This window comes from Aythya fuligula, chromosome 9 (assembly GCF_009819795.1).
Source record: "Aythya fuligula isolate bAytFul2 chromosome 9, bAytFul2.pri, whole genome shotgun sequence".
NCBI classification, from domain to species: Eukaryota; Metazoa; Chordata; class Aves; order Anseriformes; family Anatidae; genus Aythya; species Aythya fuligula.
The window spans coordinates 18,384,328-18,409,409 of NC_045567.1; the positions used below are offsets into that span (position 1 = coordinate 18,384,328).

Genomic DNA, 25,082 nt, shown 5'->3' on the forward strand with positions numbered 1-25,082 from the left:
CTCCTTTAGGACCCCTTGGGATGCAAACACCAATCCAAGCCTCAAGCAGGCTGGGATTTATCCTGGCCGCACCGGCACGCCGGAGCTGGGCAGGAGGAAAAGGCCACCCTTATTTTTAATTTTCAGCCCTATGCTGCCAAGACCCACGTTGGTCTTTGCACGCCGGCCGGCCAGCAGAGCACAAGCGGTCCCGCAGCAGCAGCCCTGTTCCTCGGAGAGCAAAAGGCACGGCCATTTCTGCCGGGCCTTCCCCAACAGGGCGCAGCTACAGCCCGGTGGCATCATCCCCGTGTCTGTCCGTTCTCCCTCAAAGCGAGCAGCTCGGGCAGGAGCTGCTCATCCCTTGCTCTCTGCGCTGGGCTTTTTTCGGGGTTTGCCTTACGAAGCCCAGCGGCTCGGCGACACCGCCGGGCACCGCTCCTCGCCCGGTGCCGCGCTCCCCGCGCTGGTTTGCGCCGCGCAAGTTCCGCGGGCAGCGGCGGCTCCGGGCGCTGCCGACAGGGGGAGCTGCCAGCCGCCCGCCGCGGCCCCGGAAGGGGGGGAGCCCGGAGCTTAGCGGGGTCGAGTACAGATCTTCAGTCTTGGGGGATAAAAAGAGATTAAAGGCTAAATTCTTTTTTTTTTTTTTTTTTTTTTTTTTTTTTTTTTGTATCAATTTTAACCAACTACGAAAACGTAGAGCTTTTTATCCTTTGATGTTTCCCCAGAAAGAAACTGTTATATATCGGTCGTGAAATTACATCGCTTCGGAGCCAGCGCGGAGTGGTAAAATAATTTAATTAAAAATAATAATAATATGAGGACCCGAGCTTCCGCAGAGGCACTTCAAGGCTGACACATGCCCCTCCGTCTCCCCTCTCCCCTGCTCTCCCAGGGCTTGCCGGCTTGTTCGATGGGAGCAATTAGGAGCGGCACCGACCCCCGGCAGCCTGGGGCTCGGCTCCCCGTGCGCCCCGGGCTGCGCCCCCCTTTCCCCGCGGGGCCGGCTCCGCAGAGGCGGGGTGCCGCACAAAGGCCCGCCGCTAAAACCAGGCAGCAGCCGCCGGTCTTTTACCATATTAAGCATAAATCAAATTGTAACCGGCTACCCACTTTCCCCCTACTACAAAAACTCTTCACCTGTATTTAAATAGCACGTCTTTAATTACAGCAGTTGGGGATGTATGAGGCTGAAATGAAATTAGCAGTCATTACCAGTCCTTTAACTCTGTGGTGCTTTTGATCAGCACTAAATTAGCTTTCCAGTCCTAACAAAGGCTCTATAGCAAGCAGTGGGCTGTAAATAAGACAGCTCGACCTGCCCTCAACACCTTTTCTCTTGTCAATCACAGCTCTATCATTCAGCCCAAGATTAACCTTTATCTACCAAATTCTTACCCCCCAAAAAAGAGGAGGGGGAGAAGAGGGGGGGAAAATCCAACCTCAACTTTGCTAACTGTAACTAAAAAGAGCTTCCCTTTAAATGGCATTATAACGAGCCCAAACGTCAAAATCGATCTTCCCCAGCCCAAATTGCGGTGCGTCAGGAGGCAGCGTTAGCCGGCGGCAGTCACACGCCGCGATTTATTCGCAACTTCCCCGGGCACGGCCCCTTCGCCCCGCGTCTCCCCTCGGGCCGGACCCCCCCTTGCCAGCCCAGGAGCCGCCGGGGGGGCGATGTCCGCGGCCGCCCCGCTCTTCCCGGGCGAGCCTGGGGAGGCGGGGAGCGGGCGGGTGCGGGTTGCGCGGCGCGCAGCCGGCAGGGGGAGCCAGAGCGCGGGCGTTGCGCGGGCGTTGCGCGGGCGTTGCGCCAGCGCTGCGCGCCGCTGCGCGCCCAGGTGAGCCCCGGCCGGGCGGCAGCCCCCAGCCCGCAGCCGCCCCCGCGGAGCGCCCCCAGCCGCAGGAACCTTGCGGGGGCAGCGGGATCAGCACCGCGCAGGATGGGGGCACCGCGCAGGATGGGCACCGCGCAGGATGGGGGCACCGCGCGGGATGGGGGCACCGCGCGGGATAGGGGCACCGCGCGGGATGGGGGCACCGCGGTGCCGGTCCCGCTCCGCGGCTCTTCCCGCGGGGTAACCGCGGTCCCGGTTGAAGCAGTGAGAGCCGGGACAAGGGGCAGGCTCGGGGAGGCACCGCTCCTGCCCGGAGCTCCGCTCGCCAAGCGGCTGCCGCTGAAAGTCGGTGAAAGCAGAAGCCGCCCGGCGCGCACCGGTCCCCGAGTTTCACGCTCGCCAGCTCGGAGCGGCGGGTCGTAGGTGGGAGCCGGGTTTCTCGATCGCTTTAAAGGTCACGGGGGAGGAGGGGGGAAAAAGTGTGAATGTCAAAGTTGGGCTGCAGCTACTTACATGTCCGTGCCAGAGCAGGGTGGTGGCTAGTTAGCAGTTTGATTGGCAGCTTACAGCGAAAGTCCGCGCGGACTCCTGAGCCCGAGGCAGCCCCGGGGCTTCGAGCACTTTTCACCGGACAGAGGCAGCTGAAGGAAGCTCGCACGTCCCCTTCTCCTCTCCTCTCCTCTCCTCCTCCATCCAGGACGGAGAATGAATCCATTTCGGTTTTTCTTCCCCCGGCTCTCCTTCCGTTTGCCTACACATCCTCCAAGTCCTAGCCCTAGCTTTTAACTGCAGTCCCTGGAACAAGAGGGGAAAAAATCGTTTATGGCTTAAAAAATCCAAATGGCTGATTCTGTGTGTGTGTTATAAGAATGCACCCACAACAACAAAAAAGTCACTTCTCTGTCCCCCACCGTACAGCAGAAGAATAATAAAAAAGCTTTATATTTTTGCAGTGGGTATTCAAAGATAATTTGATGCCATTGTTTCTGCTACAGATGGTTCTTTTTAATACAATAACACTGCTCTTTGTGCATACTACACACAATAAAAATCGAAAGCGTTCTCCTGAATAACCATTTTGTTCTCGCTTGTATACAGGCCAACAAAAGCTGCCGTGAGGTAATGGGTTCTGTTTATTGAAGCCATAGAATAGAGGTTTGATAAAGATTTTTGTATATAGGGGGGAAAAATTAAAATAAAGACCTTGCAAGGTCGAGCTGATCTCCGCGTATTTATTACTACTGAAATATTTTATCAATATATTTCTTTGAGTTGCAGCTGCAGGGTTCCCTCCTCCCCTCCCCCCGCGCCCCAGCCTTAATCGGCCCAAACATCTGTTTCTTTGAATTTGGGGAGATCTGCGGTCGGAGCCAGACCTAAAAACCTAGGCTTTGGGAGCGAGCGGGGCACCGCGGCTCCGAGGCGAAGGCAAGGAGCGCTGGAGAAGCGAGCCAGAGGAGACCCTCCCGTGCGGTGTCTGCGCCTATCTTTGTGCGCGCCGCTTCGCAGCCTGCTGCCCGCATGCACACACGCACACAAAGGCGCAAAGCGGGGCGAAGGGCCCCAGGGACCGGCCCCAGGGATTTCCCGGCGTGTGAACACGGGCGGGTCCCTGCGCCCCCGCAGCGCGCAGCCCCCGCGGCCGGGGCGCGCCGCAGCCAAAGTCGGTGCCCAGCGCTCGAAGCATCCCCGCAGGTCGGGGGCGTCGCCGCCCCTCACCGCAGCTGCCGGGCTTCAGCCTGGGGAGCAAGCCCCGAGCCTGCCAGGGTGCCCCGGGCTGCGGCAGAGTTCTGGCGCGTTGCTAACTTTCTGCCGAGTCATGAATAAATTAGCACCGCTCAAAGGGAAGGGTGCGCTGGGAGCAAGGACCGGGAGCCGCAGCTATTTCTGTGCTGGAAATTGCTCCGCGGGTCAAAAATTGCGCGGCCGAAAGTCTCCCCGGTACCTAGGGTTGAATCTGGTTGCGGCTGTAGCAACTGGAAGAGAGCCCTAAAGCAAAAGAAAGTGCTTAGACAATAGGGCGCTGCGGGAAGTTGTTAGTCACTGCCTGTGTTTGTCTACCTTTCTATAGGAATTAATGCCACAGTTCTCCGTGCCTCTGTAGCCGGGACTGACAGTAATCCACCTCTGTGACTTCTGCCCTTTGTGTTTTCACAAAACTCGGCTCACTTGTAGCACGACAACAGCACGGAATAATGACTTTAACCTTCAAACATTCTTTAATTAGCTTTTTCAGCAAACTAAAAGATGCTCAAATGAGCCCTTTGACAAAAACTGACCCGCGCCTTCAAATTCTACTTTCACTTTTGGGACTAAGACGTTATTGGTTCACAACTCGTCTGAAGTCATCTAATAAGGGATTATTTAGGAACTATTACCCACACGCCAATTAAAGCCTCTCCGATGAAATTCGGGAGACAAAGATAAGCATCAAAACGGAAAATTAAACTATTTGCACATGGCTTGTTTTTCAACAACCCATTTTCTATCTCAGGATAAACATCTTCGCGCCGGCTCGCCCCGCCGGAGCGGGGAGGGTGCGGGGAGCCTCGGCGAGGCTCCTCGGAGCCCCCCGACCCCTCCGGCCCCCGACGGCAGCCCCCGGCCCCCAACCCTACAGGCTCGGCGCAGGGGGGCTGCGCTCCCAGGGGCCGGGGGCTCTTTCCCTTGCCAGGCTCCTCGCCAAGAGCCGCATGCGGGGAGGGTGGCGGAGCTCACCTCCACCTGCGGGGCTCAAGCAACCTCCAGTCAATTTGCAATAGCCTCTAAACGCAAAGGAGAAAAAAATAATGAAATCGGGGGCAAAAAAGATCCAACCGTGTCAAAGTTGAAATCGTGCAAGTGCTTTCCTAAACTGGTGACACTGGGGAAGAAAGTACCGCTCCTCCTGAGGAGATATTTTATTACTCACAGCAGTGAAGGAAAGGGATTAGTAGAAAATACGCATTTTGCTACCTATAGAGGTTCTTTGGGTTAAATGTGAACCAGACTATGAACAGTTTAATACGGAAGTAGGAAGGAAAGATGATTTTTTTTTTTCCCCCAGACAAAGCATCCCGATGGCTCAGAAATTTTACGTCGTTCTTAACCGCTGTATACAAATCTTGGGGAGAGTTTCCAGGCAAATTACAGCAGCATCCTACAGCAAGCTGACAAAGAGATTCCAGGAATGCCACGCATCTAGGAGGGAAATACGAATCCTTCTCTTTAGCTTGAAGCACGAAATTGGCTTAAAGCTCATTTTGCAGATAGCCGGAAACGAAATCATCAGTGCGTGGGACCGTCTGGCTGCAACTTTCTAACGCGCTGTATCAATGGTTAAGACTTTCTAGAGGAGAGGAAAAAAAAAAAAAAAAAAAAAAAAAAGCGTGAACCACAGGTTGGAAGGGCTCTAAAAAAAAACTCGCATCTCAACTCGCATTTTTCGCTGTGCCCCGCAGAGGGAAAAACGAAATGCACGGGCACTGATATACTTAAGGCTGTGTCCCGAAAGAGGTCCCACGGGACGGGAAATTGAGCGTCCCAGATTTTGGTATTCACAAGTCATTTTAGACTCGGGCGGAAAAAAAAATCAGCACCTAGCAGTGCAGATAAAATATGAGATCCCTCTAAATCTGCAAGCGAGATCTACACCTCTACATCGGCAATTCAAACAGAAAAGCCCCGTAAGGAGTTTGCCAAGAGGCGCTCTCTCGTAGAGGGTCTGAGTGCAAGACCCCCAGCTGTGCCCCCGTACAAATCATTCCCGAACCTGGGGGCTCCCACCCAGGGGTAAGCACTGGCCCTGCTCCAGCCGAGAGCAAAAGCCAGGCTGCTGCCGGCGCTCCTCGCCCCTGCCAGCAGCTCCGCGCTCGCTGCCCGGGCTGTGGCACACGGAGCCCCCCTCCGGCCGCCCCGCGGTCCCCAGCCCTCCTCCCGCTGCCCACGCGGGACCGGAGCCCCGAGGGACCCCCCCGGCCCCGGAGGGAAGCTGCGGCTCCGCGCCCCACTCCGCCCGCCCGGGGGATGCTCCTAAGTTCTCAGCTCGCTTCCATTTCAACTAATTCCAGGCTTTTCTAGCTCAAAAACCACGGGTGTGGATTCTGGTGTGCTGGGAGTCCGCACAGAGATCATACTGTCCTTGGAAAGGTTAGAGAGGCATCCCACCACCTCTCAGTGTTAGGAGAACATTTGTGAAACCTCGATGGATTTTTTTTTTTTAATTATTATTATTATTTTTTAATTGTCCTGGGACATGATAGTAAAATCTCCAGTTAATTGAAAGCAAAGAGCACTCACTTTGCAAAAGTGGCTCATGAAGAGCTGCAGGTCTGCACAGCATGCAGGCCTTTCACTGTCCATAAATGGATGTATGAACTTCACACGTCTCCTAAAACTGAAGAATTTTCAACTTTCTTTTTTTTCATGATTGCTGTAAGAGACCTGTTCATTTATTGCTTCAACATTTGCTGCAATATTTTTGCTGCCAATTGCAATGGATTGCTGCACTGCCAAATATGCCTTTACTGAAGGATGACCACATGGTAAAGGATGCATTTCTCCTGGAAAAGGAAAGTATAGAGCTAGTAATATCCTGTCAGCATTTTGTCCAAGTACCTCTAGGATTTGATACCTTCCTTTATTCAATTCTTTAGATTACAACTTTCTCTGGAGTTGGACTTCTTTTACACACTAAGATGAATTTTTTGAAGAAGTTAAACTTCTTTGCTACAACTAATTAATTAATTCCTGGGTATGTTACACCTGTGTTACAGACATTGATTCTGAAAATCTTTTGGCAAATAACAACAGTAAATTAAAACAATTTACAGACAATGTGCATATATGTGCATACAAAAAGTAATACTTCACATACCCATGCACATGCTATGCACTATACGCATGCCAGCATACAATCTAATGCCTGACACAAATACATGGCATGCAATCCTGGGCATTTACAGAACCCTGAGACCCCTTTCTATGCACTCACTTCCACACATGCACATGGAGTATAAATGCATTCTTACGTCTTAAATGATGAGAGAAACATCATTCTGAATGCTAATTCCTGATTATGTTACTGGGGAGCAAGATGGCAATCCACAAATCACCTCAAAACTTCCGTTTCCATTCATGTTTCCTGTTGCTGTTAGCAGCCTGGAACTAGAAGGGAGAAAGCTCATCTTGGCTGGAGGCTCCCGGCAAAGTCTGGAGAGCACTTCACCAGCAATGTTCTGCCTGGCACTTGTTTGTAATCAATCACTTAAGATGCAACGTGAATTTGGAGAGGTTATTTTTTTTTTTTTCTATGATTTCTGTATGTTTTCAGGTAGTCCGTCATCATCACCACCTCAGCACAGTAACACCTGCTGACCTTTAGCCCCTACCCCATAACCTGCTACATGCAGTGACTTAGAGACTTAGTGACTTTATGAGGGATGTTCAACTTGCTTAGACAAAAGTTAGAGAAAAACACCCAGATTTAGAGAAACCCTTGCAAAAAGCCATTTTAGGACTCAAGATGGCAATCAGGGTCCAGAGTGGATCACAACACATTGTGCTCAATACTTCTCCTTCTGAACAACATGGGCATGAAGTAGGACTCCTTTTACACAACTTGAAACCCTGAACCAGTATTACAGAGGAGCAGCTCCAATGTTCCCGATGGGTCAAAAATCCAGGTTACACAGCTATTTGAAAAAAAAAAAAACATTAATACATGATAATATGCAGAAATGAGAGATATCTATTTGCAGCAGGAAAAGGGCAAACAACTCATACTGTATCTGGCACAGAATTAAAAAGTGTACAATGGATTAGATATCAACCACTTCTATCAAAACCAAGGCCCAGGAACCTAGGGGGAGGGAAATGCGTAAAAGCAGATGTTTAGAAGGTAGAACACCCCAATTAACCTCATTATCTTTTACAAAACTGTACTATTAATATTCTGAGGTTTTCAAATTACTGTTGTTGTTGAAGAGAATCTGTTGACTATAGCATGTGTTTTGCTGTAGTCTCCCAAATCAGCATTGCCCTTCTTAAGGTCAGGGGAATGTATCTTAAAACATTCATATATTTAAGAAATATGTATTGTTATTTTAATAGGCACTGTGGATAGTTTAATTTGTATCTGTATTAAATTAAACATATGGTGAACAGGGTATAATAGATTTTCTATAATTTAGCTGCCAATGTGGCAACAGAAGCCAGTTACTCTCACCAGCAGACTTGTCAGTGGTTTGTTTACTAGCTTATTTGAATTAAAATAAAGCTTCGCTTCTGCTGACTGCACATCATTATCTATGAGACCATAATCCTGCTAGCAAATCCTATATCTTCCAGAACTGGCTCTTTTGTTTGGGATTACTGAGAGCTTAGCCTATAACAAAGAGGAATAAGGCATCCCTCTCATCCTCGTAATTAAGTGTGGGGAGTAATTTAGAAACAAACCCAGAAAGATGTACAATTTGGAGTTCTGCTTCTATACAGGATTGGGGAACAGAAGAGGCCAAACACTGATTATGTTAGCACAATGTTTAAACTATTAAACTACTGTACAACAGGAATGCAGCTTTTAAAAAGAAATGGCAACTATCAATAATGTGTTAAGTTGCTTTATAGCAGAGACATTTTTTGCTTATCTAAAGGTATGCTGGAAAACTTGGGTGGAGCTTAAAGATTGAAGACTGTTTTAAATCTCAGATTTTTACATGCACACACTACGCACATGTCACTCTTATAACATCTCCATTTTGAAATAATGTAGAACATAAAGCTTGAATCATATTTTAAAGTCTCCCTTATATAATTTCACTATTTTTGAATAAGAATATTCTCCAGGAATAGGAATATCTCTAGCAGCTGAACATACTTGTTTAAGTGCTATATTTTAATACTACCAAGATTCATATTTTCCTTTGGGAAAATGACTAAGTAGTTGGAAGTGGTTAGCATTTTAAAGTCAACTTAGAAATGACCATAGCATATGGGAAAAGAATAAAGACTATTTTAACGTAGGTATTCTGAAGTCAGTCAAACATACATCAGTGATCTTTGTTGCTCTAGCTGTACTCATGTCTGTTCTCTTTCTGTTCAAGAGTTATTTTATATACAAGTTGTAGAAATTCACAGCTAGGTTACAAAAAACAGAAGTCTCAGGAGTACACAGTTACAAAATATCTATTTGCAGAGGGCTTATAAGGACAGTGGTTGATTTATAAAAGTCTTCGACATTAATTGTCACAGATGGGAATTCTGAGGACCTCTATGAAACCAAACGAGGCCCTAGTGAATTATAAAGCAGGTCCTTAGACTTTAAAAACATTTAGGCAAAGTGACAGTTCAGAACATCTGTTAGCCTTCTGTCTGAGTATAAACTGGATGTCATGGAGTGCACAGCTGTAGGCATTTTCTGCTTCTTTTTGCCAACATCTGTCACAGCATTACAGTAATATAGGTAATTATCAACACCTCATATAAACTGTTTGCTATTTTAATTTCTGAATAAGTAAAATTAGCATTAGACCCTTTTGGGAAAAAAAAAAAATCCAGGAAGGGAAAAATATACATTTCCTTTCAAAGCTGAATGGCAGAGCTGATCATTTTAGGAGAGCTGAAATTCAGAAAAAAAAAAAAAATCTCTACTACAAATAAGGTCCTTAGGATAACATAAAAGACTTAGGTGAGAACAAGTTTAAATATTCTCCCTTTCTCTCTCTGTCTCTTAAAAAAAAAAAAAAAAAAAAAAAAAAGACATCTGAGTCTCATCTGTCATAGCAAAGAAGATCAGTAGCAAGAAAAGACAGGAAACCGTTAATCATCTATGTTTTTTTCCATGCACATGCAGCTGTCAAATGATGTATGTTTTACCACAATAACAAAGCCAAGGGCTCATCAGTACCAAGCAATTTTACTGTCAGTTGGTCATCCTCCTCAACATCTGCAGTAAGAAAAAGAGATCACCTTGCAGCGATGCACAGAAGCTGGACCTGACTGGCTGCTGATGAAGGGAGTGGGGTACTAAGTGGCCGGGCTTTCAGGAACAGAAGCGTGTTCCAGAGGCTCCCCAGTAACTGAATGGAAAGGGGTAGACTGGAAGAGACACAGGCCTTCAAGCCACCTTTTATCAGGACCACATTTGGTCCCTTTTCACAGCAAGAGACAGAAACCACTGTCCTTTCCTGAAGATCACCTACCTGATTGTGGACAACACAGAGCCTTCAAAAAGTGACCAGGTATTTTGGGTTCCTAAGCCCTGGAGGCCCAGGTGATACACTTTATCTGAGCATGATTTGTGGAAGATGGTTGCTTATCATTTGTGATATTCAGGCTCCTATGAGATGCTGCTAGCTGAAAATCATCAGCTAGCTTTGGAAACAGTGGCCCACTTGGTGGTTGTCTTAATGAGAGACGTGCACTGCCCAGTCTTTTGGAGCACAGGATAAAGAACAGTAGAACAACAAAGCAATGCTGTCAAACAACAGCAGTGGAGACCATGTCAGTCTGAACTTGCAAGTATGAGCCTAGTGACAGAAAATAATCATGTGGCAATGAGTTTTACAACGTTATATGGAAGCAACAATCACATCCAGTTCATACGTATTTTGCTTTCACCACAAAAAGAACAGCACCTCTGCTAGAAGTTAACATTCCAACATGGAAAGCCTGAAAGAAGTGCCGCTCGCTCCTTTCATAAAGAGGAGGCATATGGAACAAAGTGGTCACTAATACGCTATTTTTAGTGCCTGAACTACAGTCCAGAAGATAATACCCAATTACTTGATATAGTGCTCTATACACTGTCTGAACAACAATAGTGGACTGAGAAGCAAGAGAAAGCACCAGAATATGGTTTTGAAGTCATTCAGATTTCATGTATTTTATTTTCTTCTTAAAATAAAGGCTTTGAAAAGAGGTATGGTGTTGTCCAGGTTGAAGGAGGGGGGGGCAGAGAAGAGTTTAAAGGGAGATGAGAGCAGAAGGAGGTTGAGAAAGAAGAGAGAGAGACCTTGACTACAGGAGAAAAGAAAGAGAAAATGCATCTGGGGTGCACAGTCAGAGAAAAGCATCCGCATAGCTATAGCATGTCATAGGTGTAGCTTTAAGAAAGACTACGTTCAGGACAATCTATACAGTTGGGGTCAGTACAGGATTTTACCAATTCTACCCTAGTTTCCACGCTGCTAGTGTGTGATTTGTGGTAGCTGAGCTGCAGACTTTTTTTTTTTTTTTTTTTTTTGTAAACTCTGCTAGCAATCTAGTAATTTTACATACTCCATGCAGTCTGGGGTCCAGAACTCCAGCAAGGACAATTCAGTGACAGAACCGTTTCTACTGTGGTCCTAAGCCACTTGGGAGATGTTTGTAGACTGCCCAAGATGTAGGTTGGGACTACTTCTTTCAAGATCCCATACCTCCAATGAGCAATTACTGCTCTGGTTTTTCTTACCTATCACAACTCTGCATCCAGGTGGATGTGAAATAGATTTATACCAAATTATAAGCTACAGGATAAATATTTTCCTTCTACTTTTGGTTTCAATGCTAAGATTCTTAAACATTTATTTTACCACTTGCAAATAAAACTGTCTTACCTATTCTCATCACCCTACTACCTAAATGTATTGTTCAAATGCCAAAGAGTACGTGAGCTATTGCAGATCACATAATAGATGCCTACACATTCACTATACTAGTAACATTTATTATTGAAACAGATTGTTTTGTAAAGAGCTTTGAGATACCTAGGCCATAAAAAGTGTGATATAAAACAAAATGCTATTCAGTTCAATAGATGTCTGATAAGAAAAGAACCCTAAAATTTGAACAGTTCCTCCTCCCCTTAATCAACCCTAACAATGGTACCCCAGTCTCGGCACTCCTGCACGCAGCAATATCTGTCTTTTAAAGAGAGGAATAGGAACGTGCCGCTAGCAGAGCGCGCTCATTGGTGGAACATTGTTAGGTGTTTTATAATTGATAGTTTTCAACATCAGCACAAAGGTAAGGGCTTTAGCCTTGAATACTACCCACTAACAATATACCCACATACAGAAAACTAGTGCTAAATGTATTTATTAAAATAAATGCTTTAAAATAGTCTGCTTTTCATACAAAGTAATTATCTTACACTATGTGTAAAAGGTACTTTTGTAATCAATGGTATACAACCAGCTTCAGATGCAACCACACACACACACCCCATTACACACAGTGATGCTCATCAGATTGCATGGGACTGAATCATTTCATTATGTTCTGTAGCTTAATTCTTCAATTCCTGTAGCTTCAGCTGGAATTCATCCAGATCAGCCTTGTTTTCTAAGATAAAATCAAAATACTTCAAGGCCACAACCACCAAGTAATATAATCAGCTCTAAACACAGAATAAGGTATTTCATACTTTTTAGAGGCTCATAGTTCCTGCTCTAATAGTGTCAGGACAACAGGATTTTTTTTTTTTTTTTTTTTTTTTTTTTTTTTTGGCACTTCTAGCCTGTTAATTATCAAAGGACAAGAGAAATATGTTGTGGGTATGTGTGAGTTTTGTAGCAGTCAAAATAGACAGTAGCAGCCAGCTGGAGAATTTTAAATACTCTAAATTTTCACAAGTCCTGGCTAAGAAGCTAATCACTAACAAGCTAATGCATTAATTATTTTATACCTCAGACAGTGCAGCACAGTCAAGAGATAAAATAATAATAATAATAATTAAAAAACAAAACAAAACAAAAAATCTCAGAAAATATACAATATAGTAACAGGTCACAATATTTCCACTGAACTAGAGAAAAATAACCTTGCTAGTAGAATTAGGTGAGTAATCATATGAGTAAAATGTTTTAATTACTAGATTTGGTTATCTGTAGAATCCTATCATCTCTTTTAATTAATTCATTTACAAGTATTTGGATGACCATCAATTTATTCATATAAATGTTTGAGAGTTGCAGGCTATGCAAATTCTGTTCCTAATTAGTTAATGGCTACATTCACCCTGTCAGGGGCTGACACTTGTGTATATAATTCTCACACCCACAAATATTTTCTCATAAAATACTCTGGAAAGTTTCTGTACTTGTGTAGAGTGGACAGTGCTGAACCTGACTGGCTTTTCCTCTTGGAATCAGTGTTTCCATGACGAGTCCTGTGTAGATCTACCTTTTTTTTTTTTTTATGCAGCGGGCAGTTAGGGATAATAAAATAGTTAGTGGAGAGATATGTTCTATGCTATTTTAAAATATACTGATGATAGATAACCTTAGAGTCCAGACCCAAAAAGACACTGGGAAATCAAAGCATTTTAGGCTCTTCATTATATTCACACTTACGAGCCTCCAACTCTCAAGTAACTGACTTAATCTTTTAAATGTTATATCTGGATAAGATTGAAATGATGCTGGCTGATCATCAAATGACAGCGATATGATTTCTGTACCTTTGATTTTGTTCGCTATCTGTAATGCACATACACAATGTGGCCTTCACTGCTGCTGAGTGTGTAGTGACAGTGTCCAGGACACTTTTTATCACTGGGAGAAGCAAAAGGGAACTGTGCTGTTGTTTTTATTATTAATAATATTTTTAAGTCATTGAGATTCTTTTAAAACCTTACAATAATGCTACCAAGGTAGTGACCTCAGCTAAATTAGAAAACCAGAATTCTTCTGTAGAAGACTAATTTTGCCCCAGTATTATAAGACCCTACGATCCTGTTCAGCCTTAGGTTTTTAAATAGTTCCACAGGAAAAATTCACTTATGTGAACTTAAGTACATCAGTAACTGCTGGACTGGAGCCTTGGTGAGTCAATTCATATTGCTATTACTGCTCCCCCAGAGCCAAATGCTTGAAATTTGTCTTTTTGTGTCCTTTTTCTACATTTACTCATGCTAATAATCTAATCTCGCATACTAAATGTCATAATATCATTTAGGATGTTCCAATTATGGAAGAAAATTATAATCCAAGTGAAAAGTCCTTTGCAACATACATCTCCTCCCCATCCTATTGCCATTAAAATGTTCAATTTCAGAGGAGCTAGCATAATTTTCTTTTCCTTCCACTCAATTTTTTTGCCATTCATTATATTTCCATTACAACTCTGGAAAAAGATGTACTTCAGTGGATGATAACCGAGACTATACAGTTTAATAGATGAAGTAGCTATTCTACATTTCAGAATGACTAAATTAAGTCCTACTAAGAATGTAAAAGTTTTACTTTTTTTTTTTCTCCTTTTTTTTTGGTTATTATTATTTTGTATAGGATGCTTGTTGCAAATTAACTTACATTACTTTTCTCAAAGAACATGTTTGATACAAAACATTACATCCTTAAAAAGCCAAATTACAAACAATGATGCATGCACACTCACAGCAGATTGTAAAAGGTCAGGCACTTCCATGCTCAAACCACACAAACCCTCATTTGAGCTAAATTATGTGCCCTTCCCTCTTTAAAATAGCCCCCAAATGGGAGAGCTTTATTGGGGAGAATGAGTAACAATTTATTTCAAATATATGTAAGTAAGGTTAGCAGTTTCAGGACTGTAACCAGGCATTTCAAGTGCCTTCCAAGGACTTCAGAAAAAGTTAAGAACTTCACAGATTTCAGGACATGCAGTTGCAGATTCACACAGCACTCTTACAAGACCCGACTACATGAAATGTGAAATCACAAGAATAGTTGTGCTACAGCTGTGTCCAGCTCCAACAGTGGAAATCAACTTATAGGGAGAATTATAGGGAGCTACAGAGAAGAAAGTCAGGAGCATGAAGGACTTTGCCACATTCACCCATTATCCATCAACCTGAAGTTAACTTTTGAACCTATTGGCCAATTTTAATCAAATTTGACAGAGGCGTACATAGTCTTAGAAATAAATTCTGTAAAAATCAGGAACTGCAAAGAGAAAGGAACCAAAAGCAACATTTCCAGTGTAGGAAAGACCAGAACGCAAGGAAACAGCAACCTAGTCTGGGTGGCTGCCCACTAGCCAAGCTATCATGTGCCCACTCAGCACAGCCCTGGCTCAAGAAAAAGAAACAGTGTTTACTTCCCATCGTCCCCAGCATTGTTAGAGAATGAGGCAGCAAGTTTGGAAGGATTTTTTAATGGAAACTGAAGAGACTTAGGTAAGCCATGACAGTAAGACAGGAGAATTTGAGACTGTTGCACTAGGTTGGTGGGTTTCAAGATGTGGAATAAAAATTTGTAGGAAACTAGACTTCATTAGTCCTGCTGCTGGTGGAAAACATGTTTTAAATTACTGCTGTTGTTATCCTGCACTTCAAACATCACAGGAGAATGCTGAGGTGTCAGTCAGAAATCAAGAAGCCCCTTCCTGTGGCTACAAAAGCTGATCGTTCAGAAGAGGCTCTGCTCTGCACAAGGCTTCAACTTTTTGTATTTTCTTCCTTCTTTCCCATGGTGCGTGTATATCAGAAATAGGGTTGCAAGTTATTAAATGCTATTTTCTTGGACCAAGCAAACACTTCTTGGTCAGGTCTGAGAGCATCCTGTTATTTCTCGCTGGTTGGAAAAACTCTTGCAAATTGTTCCTTCTCTTTATTCTGTACTGCTTTTGTCATAGAGTCACTATGTCATTGGGGCTGTATGTATGCCACACAAACAAGTGGAAATTTGCATGGAACAAGCAGGACGAGTGAAGGAAAATTAGTCTTAGGTGGTTCTCTGCAGCTTACTGGGCTGGAAGGAGCATAGAAAATGTGACTACAGCCTGGCAGAAAGGCTATGGCATGACCATGCCTCCACAGACGGCCTTTAGTACATCCTTGCAAGTAAATGGGAACAGCTCAACCATCTTGCACGCTGCTTTTTCTCCACAAGAGATGATTCTGATTTTATTTATTTATTTATTTATTTATTTATTTATTTTTAAATAGAAGGGTTTTCTTTGCAGGATTAGCTTCACAGGGTGTAGTTACTTGCTAGCCAAAAATAATCTAAACACATTGGCAAGAAATGTTTTGTCTGCCTGTACTAAATCAGAGTATAGAAATATGCAATAGAATCCTCAATATCTGCATGCAATCGTATTGCACGCAACCATAACATCCAGCTATGGAAGCTACCTCTTCCTTCCTGTCTTCTCTATCAAAAGTTTAAAAGAGGAACTGCCAAATTTCATTTAGCTGTTAGACTAAACAGCTTCCACTGGACTTGACAGAGAACCTAACATTTCCATCAGTGGCCTGAATAGCCTTAACTGTGCACACATCGCTGAAAGACCATTGCCTAGGGCACAGCATACTGCCAGAGCTGCAGTGCAAATTCTCAGATCCTTGTTCCAAACTACTCAAAGATTGCTGAACCCAAAGATTGGGTATATGACATTATTCATCTTTGGTTCAGGGAACAGAGGAGAATGGCTTTCATTTCTGGCTAAAGGTGTGTCTGGCTTGGATTTCACTTTTATTTGTGACTAGTTATTCATTTCTTCATTTGGCTTTTAAGATGAGATGATGATGCAGGATTTATACTTTATCATAGATAAGTACTTTATAAAGCTTAGGATAGACATTTGACATTGAAAGAAACCCACAAGTCTGTATGTAGTTGGAATGGCAAAAGCACTCACTGATATTAGCAACATTTTTTCAAGTCTTTCCCCAGAAATTTGTGTGCCCTTTTCCACTTAATATTACATTTCAATCTGTGAGCCAGACTTCCTCCTGCCAACACCTGCTAGAACATAAAGGATTCTGAAGCAGGAACAATCTGTCAGCTGTAAAACAATAGTAGAGTGCTTTTTTCACATTTTCCTTATACAAAGTTGGCCATGTCTACATAGAGACATTTGGATAATATAAGTCAAATTAAGTAACAGAGTGAAAACAAATTTAGAGCATTAGTTAAAGTAAAGTAAATCCCTGTGAGATTACTTTTATTCTGAATAAACTGGCTTTACTTTGTCTCTATCCCTGCCCCATTGAGTTAGTTACTTTTTCTAATAAATCTTGCTTTTGTTAAGTTTACTGCTGTACAGATCATGTCACACAACTATTTCCCCCAAAGGAGAATTCTCCTCTCCTTGGAAAAAGACACTGGAGGATAAAAAGTGCATGGATCACACCCTCCCCTTGCTGTGATGTTTATACTGACGGGTGTGGACAACTCTGTGTCTGCTTTGGTCTTGCTCTGAGCCAGCCAGATAAAACCATCCCTCACCTAGAGTATCTGCTTATATGGCATTTAGCATTAAGCTGTTAAGTCTACAGAGTGTCAGGGTGTATCATCTGTGAACCAGCACTGCAGTAACATCCTACGGTTCGAACCTTCACTGACTTTATCTGAACACAATGCCTTCCCCCCCCCCCCCCCTTCCTTTTTTGTTTTTAAATGATAAAATATAAGGTGCCTGAAAGAGAAAAAAAATGAAGTTAGAAGGGTGCTTTCTTGCTATATGCTGTTTACCAACTGATTTGATTGTTTTCTCTAACTACTATCACTCACTCAACAGAAGTTGTGCATACACTGCAGTAATGTAGTAGACCTTTTGGTACAGACTACAGAAAGCTAGTGGGGCTGGCACTGAGAAGAACCCCTTCCTGCACAAGGATTGCCAGGTAGTGCAGGCAGCACACTGTAAGCTCCATTATCCCCCCTCCTGTACCAGTCAGCAGCAATTAAAAGCAGTAAGAGTTGGCTGAGTCACACTACTCCAGCAGCAGCTGCTCGCCAGGGAAAATGTCTGGAATCTTACAGCCTTGCAGAACCTCTGGGCAGCCTTACATACAGGTCCCACACTCCTTCCTCAATCCCATGTCTGCTCAGAAGCCAAACAAAGCTCTGTACAGCCAAGGGATCAGGTTTGGTGTTGCATTATTTCCAGGCTTGTTTTTCCCAGAGATTTATATTCAAATCAGTCAAAATGATACTGTTAATACTTCTTTTTTTTTTTTTTTTTTTTTTTTTTTTTTTTTTTGAGAGAGATTCATATGTCGCTAAGACCTCACTTTTATGCTCAACTCTGTCCTTTGTAGGCTTATCAAAATTAAAAATTATTTATGCTTAATATGTAAAACTTGAAACAAACTTCTATATTTGTTATGAAGCTCCCAAGTTAAAACATTGTTTCATTGGAGCTTTTTTCCCTTAGTTTAGAAAAAAGTAGGAATTTAATAAGAAGGAAATATAGCTGTTCACTTGCCATTTTTATTTTTGATCTTTAGGGCAAACAAAATGCATGTTTGAGCATAAATATAACACTTCTTTGTTGTGTGACTGTCCAAAAATTTTAAAGAAACTTTGCTACATACAGTATAACCCAAATTTCTGCACTTCTATTTGTTCATACTATCCTTGTTATTAAAATAATTTATCTTTTAATTTGAAATGGTGAGTGCTATCAACTGAGATCCTTAGAATTTTCTCCATAATGATGGGCTAATACTCTGAAATGTGCGTTTTGTATAGTTTAACTATTTTCTTCTCATTGTAGGTTTCCATGGGCTTTGAGATTAATTCTCAACATTTTCCTAGAGTTTCAAGGGGGTTTCTTTTCAGTTATCTGGGGTTCAGATAACTGAGCTACATGGACATAAGGACTAAGAACTTCTGTCTAATTTTGTGATAGCCTATATTCTGTAGAGCATTCAGAAGACATCTAAGATTGTCAGCAGCTGATGCTGCAATAGTTTTCTCAGCAGTTGTGCATCACAGCACACCTGGGAGGTGATTAAGGCATAATTAAGTAACAGTAGAGCATTACTGTAGCCAACTGAAGATGGAAGAAAACATTATTCACAAATTTATTTTCACTAAATAATCCTGAATTGCAGATTATTCACCCAGTGCAGCCTAACAGCTGCTCACTGCAATTTCACACCCTTCTCCATAACAGAGATGGAGCTGTGATGGTATCTCCATTGCAACTCTAGAGATGATTTGTCACTGCAACAGGTTTCTCAGCCTAAAATTACCATGGAATGCAAAACTCAAAGCCAGTGTTAAAAATGCCCTGTATCAAATTACAATTATATTAAATTATATTAAATTAATTTTGCACTCACTTCATAGTCACTCTCACTTCACCTTCAGGGCATGTAAACAGAAGGCAGAGGTCCCTAATGAAGTACCTTCATTAGCTTGGTTCATTTACTGTGCTAATGCAAACTAACTGCTGCTGGGATTAACTTGTGTGAAGCTGCACGTCTGTCCTTGGAGATCCACTGTGCCCTTCCGTATCTACCACAAAGCAAGGAGCTGGACCACTTGTAGCAGAGAGGCTGAGGTCCAGGCAGAGCCTGGAGCAATTTGCAATGAGGCTTGGAAATCTCATCAGCCAGTATATATTTAACTATCTAGCTAATTGCTTCCATCTGTAATTCCTTTCAGTGCAGTTGGCAGCATGTACTCCTTTTAAGTTTGTTGGGAAATACAACACTATTCCTTCTTTGCCTTTCTTCACCAAACCTACGCTGTTTTCAACTTCCCCCACAAATTATTTGGCATATATGGACAAGTCATACGACCATAAACAGTATATAGTCAAAAGTGATAATGCAGTCTCATACAGAAAGACTACTCCAGTTTGTGCACCTTGGTTACTCAGAGCCAGGTGCCCAGCTGAAAAAATGAGCACAAACAGAAGCACTTCAGTCCTTTCCTGCAGTGTTCAGATTTCTCAACTTTGAGTTACAGTCACATCTTTCATTTTAATTTGCATATATTTGGTTTAAAACAATATAGTGACCAGTACAAAACCACTGCAACGTGAAGTAATGTATCAGTCTGCTTGGTGAATTACAGTGATGTTTGGTGATTATCAGCTACATCTTGGAAAAGCCACAGCCCCATACATTATGCCTTTCATACAGGGTTCTCTAATTAAATAAATAATAAATAAAATAAATAAATAATAAATAAAATAAATAAATAAAAAGCTACATCTTAAAGTCATACAAACTTCAGTGCCAAGAGATAACACCTGCTCACAATTATGAAATAAATCATGCCAAAAGTTGGGATCTCTCAACTATCCCAAATTTTTAACCAGTGGCTTGTATTAAGACTTGACCTACACATGTCCTGTTGTGAGCCCACAACATACCTGCCACCTGAGTCAAGGACAAGAGAAAGCGCTGGCTTTGATGGGAAGTAAATTGGGCCCTGCTGGCATCAGGCACAAGGAACCTGCTAGTTCAGAGTCCTGGTTCTCCCAGAGCCATTTCCAAGCTAGCACGGGGGGAACATCTTCCCACTCTGCATGGGAAAGAAAAGGGACCGGCAGTGACAAGGGAATAACAGCCTCTCTGCTAGAATACATTCAATCCAATGCTGCCAACAAAGAGGGAAAGGTTCCTAGTTTTCTGTTTGTGATTACACTGTTTTGTCATTGCTGTCAGGATGTGCCTATGCAATATGTGCCTCTCTGATGTCTCGTGCCTGTATGTTTCATTTTTAGCTGAGTGGGATGTACAGTAATTAGCCACTCATTCTCCTCATCTATTCTCTGCGTTTTGTTTCGTTTCCTTCACTTACAGGATTTTGGCAAGCCTTCGGCCTTATTGGCAACTCCTTCTCTTCTCCCCCATCTAAACCTCCTCTGTCAATTTTCTTCTCACTGCTTGGGAGATGACAGTTTATATATTTGTACACACAAGTGAATATGCTAATACGCTCCAAATATGGACTTTGCAATCAAATTATCATGAGTTTGGTGGAAAGCTTTTCTGGATTGTTTCCTCTAAAAATATAGCATCCCTACTGCAAACAATTTACAGCCAACAAAATATTGTTTGAGTCAAGCATATGTGGTGGATTTGATGGGTTTTTAATTCAAGCTGGAAAATTTTTGTTCCTAGGCCTTTTTTTTTTTTTCCTCTCTCTCTCCTTTTCTTTATGAATTGTTGCCTTTGGGTTGATTTTTGCTTTAAGCATGCAAGCTGCTCTCACTGACATTACTGGGACTTACATGTGCACAAAAAGTGGGAAATGAATAGCTTTTAGGGGCTTCAGTTTGATGGAACAATTTCATCTCTTCAGTTAATGCTGTACAGCACTCCATGGGTTTTTATCTCATATCTGAAATTTTACAGCCAAAGGGACTAATTCAAAGATCCCTTTTTGAGTTATTTTCCTTCATGGGAATCAGTTGCAAATTAGCATAAAGGATGCAGAATCAGGTCCACAAACAGCAAAGAATAGCTATTTCAACTACTTCAAATTTTTAATTGGTATTTTAGTTTTTGACTATTTTTTAGTTTTCTCATATATATATTCACATGTAATAAATAGAGCTTTAAAATTTTGCATGTGCTAAATGAAGAAATAACTATTCTGATACTGAAAGAAAATTCATAATGTAGTATTTAGAGATACTTGAAAAATCCAGACCAGTCAATGATTTTCCTCCTGTTCTGAAAATCAATCAATCTGTATGTGGAAATTAAGCAAGAGTTTTCTGCTAGATTCCTTTTCTCAAAACTGTAGGTTTGGAAATACGCTTTCATATCAGAACCTACTTTTTGTGGTTTTATGTTCATGTAGCTGCATGTTCAGTTGAATCAGTTCAGCTGATCCAAATGAAAACCAACATATAAATATATATTTGAAAATACAAATATATATATTCATACATACATATATCTATCTTGCTCTATGTATATATATATATGTATATATATATATATTTTTTTTTTTCCTCAAAACAGATCAAAAACTAATCACAGACAACTGTTGTCTGCCTGGAGCAGTAATGGCACAAAATGCAAGAGTGCTGAAGGGTATGGACCAGCAATTACTCTCATTACAAATAAAATCCCACCAAACTAACCTGAAGGTGTAAAGCAATAACATGTACCTATGATAGCTAAAATTTAGTTTGAGGCAGTTTAGGAAAACAGTAATTGATCTCAGCAACCTCTCTTTATAGCAAGGCACTAAAGTGATACTACAATTTGTCACCTCAGCTGCAGCCGACATGCACTCGCGCTAACTCAGCAGTCATACAGCTGTACAACAGCCATGGTTGTACAGTACAGCATACACATGTAGCAATCATGCAACAGTGCTGTGCTGATCATTCCACTCTGGCAAGTGTGTCAGGCTAACAAGAAGTACTGCATGCATCATTTTCTCTAGCTTAACATCATTTATTCCTTAAGATGCAGGCGCTGCTGTCTGGACACTATAGCATTTTGAACTGCTGGTCCTTAGGGCCCTATGAAGCAGCTCTTACATTTTCCACTAATCTCCTTTTTCCCTAGTACTATACATTTTAAAGAGATGCCATATGGCACTTAAACAGAGAAATCATATGGTGTTTTGCCCTTTCTTTCTAATTCCATTGGCTTTACATTTCTCAAGTTGTGTTCCCAGTTGATGAACAACGTCCTTAACCTCTTGAGTGGTCCTGGACGTCCACTAGACATGCACCAACATGATACTTGTGCTGACTTCTAATGTATACTGGATGTCAACAATGCTACTGTCATTCACTTCAGCAGTTGATTTGCTTCTAAGCATACTATCAGGGGACTCTATTATACCACCCCAGAGTAAACTGAAAACATAGCAGAGCTGCTACTATGATACAACAGCACATTTCTATCACTGGCATCCAGTTCTCAGGCAGAGGAGTCAGAAGTCGTGGTGTTAAATGGCTAAGGCTCCATGAGTAGAATTGAACTCTGGAACATAAAATGAACTTTTTTGTTGATGAGACACTATCTGCATGCATTTTCCTTTCAACAGAAGATAAATAACTGCTTCCGCATGCCTTTTTTATTGTCTAAGGAGCAGAGCTATAGTGGTTTTGTGAAAGTTAAAATTCCTTTTCATGTGACTCATCTGTGTTTCATAAAAAGGAAGGATCACTATGCAGTATCACAGATAGCATTAGGATATAGAGAGGCATTTCTTTTATCAGGAAATTCACATATGATCATGGACCCTTCATGCCCTCTTGTCACATGAGACAGTACAAAATCATAGGAAAATGTTCAAATCTTCTCCCTCCCCAGGTGCAAAACAAGCCCATTGTATATCTTGAGAATGCAAATAGTGTTACAGTCCAGTCCATTTAATTACTGAATATTTCAAAATGCCATATAAAAGCATGACATTCGCTTGTGCCTGTGTATATTTATCTATAGAAATAAGACAGAAGACAACATGCACAAGTATCACTTGCATATCAAGCTAATGGTAAATGCTCATCTGTAGGAGTGACTGGATACAAAAGCAATTGCAAGTGTTTATGCAGTACAAACACAGAGGTGAAGTTAAAACACCTTTGAAAATCTGACCCATATTATCGGCAGTAATAAGGAAATCCTCCCTCTAAAGATAAAAGAGAAAGTACCCTCATTATTTAGTCAGACCTTCGCACCATGAGGACCCAACCACAGAGGGGTTATCAAAATGCCCTTAGAATAATAAAATCAAGCATTGACACACTAAGAAGCAAAGTTTTAAAGTGGAGGCCCCCTGACAAGGCTCCGCTTTACTCTTAGAGGCTGGCTGGTCTGATTACCACATCTGAATGCCCATAGAGATACAATGCCGGATGTTCATTAGTGGAAACTTCTGTCCTAACAAGAACATTATTGGAATTATATCAATTAATACCAGCTGAGGACATTTCCTGTAATTCTTAAATACAGCAAAACTATAAGGAGACTTTCAAAGACTACAATTAGGCTTCTGAATTGCAGGTGGTGCAAGCTGGATGTTTTCAAGAGTGCCTATAGCCCAAGGACTGCATGCTGCCTGTTCTCTGTGCATTCAAAGCCCTATGTAGGCAGATATGGCAGTAGGTCAGGGGAGAGGTGAGGAACAAGGAGCAGAGCTGGTTGTGTGAAAGCATCCCCCTGAAATTTAAGACTTATTTTCTCTATTTCTTGTAAATACATTTTCAGTATTCCTCACTGCATCAGTGACCAGAAGTCCTTCACTACAGGACTGGTATGCAGTATGTTTTTCCTGTAAGTGTGTTACAACCAGTATCAGTTATTGGTATCAGTTACTGCACTCAGTGCAGGCTGGGTCATGACTTTGAAAGTGCAGGCAGGGTTTCAGTGGCGCTGATGCCTGAATGAGCGTGGATTCAGACTTCTGGCTTTATATTTTTCAAGTAATTCTAACTGCGATTCTTCTCTTGCCTGATCATGAACAACTCTGGAGACTGGTATTTAAAAATGTGATCACTTAAACACGTACCGTTAGTAATATACTGTTCACAAATATGATAAAAGCAAGCTAACATTTGCACGTGTAGTCTTATTTTACTGTTTAAAGTTACAAATATCTTTGCTTTTGCTTTCTGTGAGAAAATATTAGACTTTTTCATGTTTACAAAGGAGTGTTAACACTCCTGTCACATTAGCGTTTGTCACCTAAAAACTACCAAACTGTTTACATCTGATTGCTTCATATATGATAAATAACATGGATATTTTCAAAGGCAGACAAATTTTGTTTTCACATTTAGACACTTGAAATTATGCGTTCCCCCCCATAAAACAGCATACGCAACTTGAGACCACCACAAGAGACCACCTACTTGAAAGTCTAAATGTAGACTTAGCTCTCCTGCATCTGAGTGTCTTGATCATTACAGCATGTACTGAAATTTATTTAAAATTGGTCGTGATACACACAGAGACCCCAAAGTGCTTTTCAGTGCTAGGAGAGGTGTTTTGGATTTAATCTGGCATCATCCGGTATTCAGACAACATAAAGAATGTCTTTAATTATTTTTTTTTAATAAGTATTCATGTCTTTGTGTTGGTTCAAATGTAAAAAAATAAAATGAATTAAATCCACAAAATAACTATCACATCATTATTAAAATAATTATCTGGAGATAAACCAATGGACATTTAATGCCACAAGTTTATGATTCCCTAATGCTTACTTTGCCCATACCAAATAAAAACTGGGCCAGGAGATTCCCAGACACAAACATTCAATAGTATTTATGTGTTCATCCCAATTTTAAGAAGCTACACTTCGTAAGTTTTTCCTTGCTTACCATAGAGTTCAGTTCAAGCTCTGTTAAATCTATAAAAATCAATATTGAGTATATGTATTATGTGACAGTTCCATCTAGAAGTATCTGGTATGGAATATGGGCCAGATACAATAGAGCAGCCAAGCACATGTAATTTACCCAACAAATCTAACGCACTCCCACATTGATTTTTGCAGTTTTGTAGCCCCTAGTCACAGAGCAGAGAAAAAATGGCTTACTCATAGAGTGTGCAAGTACTTGGGGCTACATCATGTTTATCATAGAGCCTCTGATTTGGGTTGC

The 25,082-nt window shown here is 42.0% G+C and overlaps 1 long non-coding RNA gene across 2 annotated transcripts in view; it reads right to left on the reverse strand.

Moving 5' to 3' along the window:
* Positions 1 to 25,082, reverse strand: part of LOC116492701 — a 76,786-nt gene that overhangs the window by 32,590 nt on the left and 19,114 nt on the right. The window contains exon 2 of one of the 2 annotated variants that reach the window (XR_004253615.1): positions 2,328 to 2,609. This is a non-coding gene — a long non-coding RNA (uncharacterized LOC116492701). Of the gene's footprint in view, positions 1 to 2,327; positions 2,827 to 25,082 lie in introns of those variants that run through there. The other variant, XR_004253614.1, reaches the window with a different exon arrangement.